This window comes from Silene latifolia, chromosome 1, assembly GCF_048544455.1.
Source record: "Silene latifolia isolate original U9 population chromosome 1, ASM4854445v1, whole genome shotgun sequence".
NCBI lineage: Eukaryota > Viridiplantae > Streptophyta > Magnoliopsida > Caryophyllales > Caryophyllaceae > Silene > Silene latifolia.
The window spans coordinates 23469450-23472741 of NC_133526.1; positions in this window are offsets into that span (position 1 = coordinate 23469450).

The window sequence follows — 3292 nt, forward strand, 5'->3', positions numbered from 1 at the left end:
ATGCATAGAGTTATACAATATATGCCTACAGTTATACAATTTATACCTGGATTTATACAATGTATAGCTAGAGTTATACAATTTATGGCCAGAGTTATACATTCTATGGCTAGAGTTATACATTACATGGCCAGAGTTATACTCTCTATTGCTAGAGTTATACATTCTATTGCAGTCATTTGTTATATAACTATGATTACATGTTGAATAACTTCTGCTGTCATAATGTATAACTGGAGTTATACAATATTTGCTCTGAGTTGTACATTTTATTCCTGGAGTTATACAATATATGCCTAGAGTTATACAGTATATGCCTAGAGTTATACAGTATATACTTGAAGTTATACATTTTAATAATAGAGTTATACATTCATGGCTCGAGTTACACATTATATAATTTTAGTTTCAGATTGTCCACTTTTGTTATTATATGTATAACTGTAGTGTTATTCTGTGACCAACTTCTTTTTCATAATGTCAAACTCTAATTGTTATATGTATAACTATACTTCTAATTAGTTTCCATGCATAGAGTTATACAATATATGCCTACAGTTATACAATTTATACCTGGATTTATACAATGTATAGCTAGAGTTATACAATTTATGGCCAGAGTTATACATTTTATGGCTAGAGTTATACATTACATGGCTAGAGTTATACTCTTTATTGCTAGAGTTATACATTCTATTGCAGTCATTTGTTATATAACTGTGATTACATGTTGAATAACTTCTGCTGTCATAATTTATAACTGGAGTTATACAATATTTGCTCTGAGTTGTACATTTTATTCCTGGAGTTATACAATATATGCCTAGAGTTATACAGTATATGCCTAGAGTTATACAGTATATACTTGAAGTTATACATTTTAATAATAGAGTTATACATTCATGGCTCGAGTTACACATTATATATAATTTTAGTTTCAGATTGTCCACTTTTGTTATTATATGTATAACTGTAGTGTTATTCTGTATAACTCTCCTGATTATCTCTTCTTTTGTTTGTCAGCTACAGATTATATGTATATGTATAACCTGTATCGTTAATCAATCCCTTTTTGTTTGTCACTACAGATGGATGATGCACCAAGTCTTGAGAAGGAGCCGATTCCCAGGTTCAAAGTTTGACCGTTTTATAACTCGTTGTCATTTGTTGTATAACTCGATTACATTTTGAATAACTTTTGTCATCGAATGTATAACTCTTGATATTTTCTGATTAACTCTATTATCAGAATGCATGACTTTAGTTATATTTTGTATAACTCTGACTATCTATTGTATAACTTTATTTCACAGTATGTCTATTTCTTTGTTGCAAATATCTCTAATTGCAACTACAATATGTCTAATTTTGTGTGTTGTCCTTGTTTTTCCCAGATGGTTGAGGCCAAGCCAAAGGTGAAGAGGGTGCATGAAATCACGGTTTCGTGTCGACCTCAAAGGCTTGTCTCTGTCATTGAAAAGCTTAATGAGGATCAGGTGTCCGCTGTTAAGAAAATTGGGTTTGGTGGCCTTTTGGAGCTCAAGATTAGCAGACTTCCCACTTGCACACGTTCGCTTTTCTTGGAGTCCTTCTCGACGGGTCATATGTGTTCAGGGCTTCGCGGAAGAAGGAGTTTATGATCAGTAAGCATGACGTGCATGACTGTTTCTTGATACCTTTCGGACCCAACCCGCTCCCTTTGGTGCCTGTGAGCTCGCAGAAGGGGTCCAACGATCCCGAGAATAAGGAGCTGAAGGACAAATGGCGGCAAGCGTACGGGGTGGCGAAAGGAAATTCTGCAATACCCTTAGGGAAAGTTCACAAGCAACTTATGGAGTACGAGGAGGCGGACGATCAATTTTGCCGGCTATTTGTTTTGTTCTGTATGTCTTCATTCCTCGCACCCACCCCAAACAACGGGATAGATTGGAAGTCGTTAAGGGTCAGAGAAGATCCTAAAGCCATCCCGCATTTTGACTGGTGCTCTTATATTTTGGACATGATGGTGAAAGCGGGGACAGACTGTAAAAAGGGGGTAACAATGTTGAACGGGTGTATCCCCTTCCTCATGATAAGCTACTTTCAGCGATATAATTACAAGGGTAAGCCGTGCCTCCACGATCTACCTTTGATTAAGCATTGGGATGAAACTTCGCTTGTAGAGAGGGTAAAATTTGAGGTGGGTCAAGGGGGGTTGGGTACTTTAACCTTGTCTAAGACCAGGTATCCGAGGTGCCTTCAAGACCCCTCTTATGGAAGGAGTGTGGACAGTAGCAGCCTCAGCGACCCGCGTGAACCCAAACTACTGTTGCTATCAGGCCCCCACCCCCTGTCTCCTGCTCAACTTCTGAGAAGAAGTTCATTCAGTTAGAATTACCAGTAGGTGTCGAGGATGACCAGGAATTGAAAGCTAGGGCTGTGGATGTAAGTGCAAACTATTATATATTTCTGCAGATGGATTCTGTTTCAGCTGAACGTACCCATCTATTATAATATAACTAACTTATTGTACTTCTTGAATGCAGTGTACTCACGAGCTTTATCTACAAATGCAAAGGAACGCTATTGTGTTCTATTCATGGTACGCAGATGCAACCGCAAGGATCAAAGATGTAACTAGTGATCCGACGGGCCTAAATCCTAGTCAGGCCTCTCAAGAATTCTTTGAGGGTGAAAAGGTTCAAAAGTATGTCGCTGAAGCAAAACAGATTGCAGAAAGGCTGAAGGTTTCTGTTGGTAACGCTCCTGCATTTGGAGAGGTAGTTAGTGAGTTGCGCAAAAAATGTGACGGAATTGATGCATCTACGCGTCAAATAAGTGAAGTTCTGTCTAGTCTCGCCACTGATGGGGGTGGGAGGGGTGGTAACCCTCATGCTGAGCCGCGTGGAGAGCCTGACAAGGCTGACGCGCCAATGAAATCAGTGGCAGTTTCATGGTCAAAGATTATGGAGGAAGTGGGAGGTGATTCAGTAGTTTCTAATCCGTTGTCAGATGCTAGCCCAGGGTTAGAGGATCAAGTCGTGTGCACCCCCGTCCAAACTGTCAGAGAACTGTTGTTGGAAACGAGTTACACCGAGGAGGAAATTGACCAAACCTATGGACCGTCAAAGGACGATGAGGTTCGCCTCTGGGCAGGTGATGAGGTGCATGAGCAAGTTCATGGGGAGCCTGATAAGGAGGTGGAAAAATATACGGTCCCAGAATTGGGTTTGGAGACACAAGAATTGATGGAGTGTATGTTTTCTACTGCTGAAATGAAGGAAGCTTTATGTGGACTTCCAGCGTACGGGAG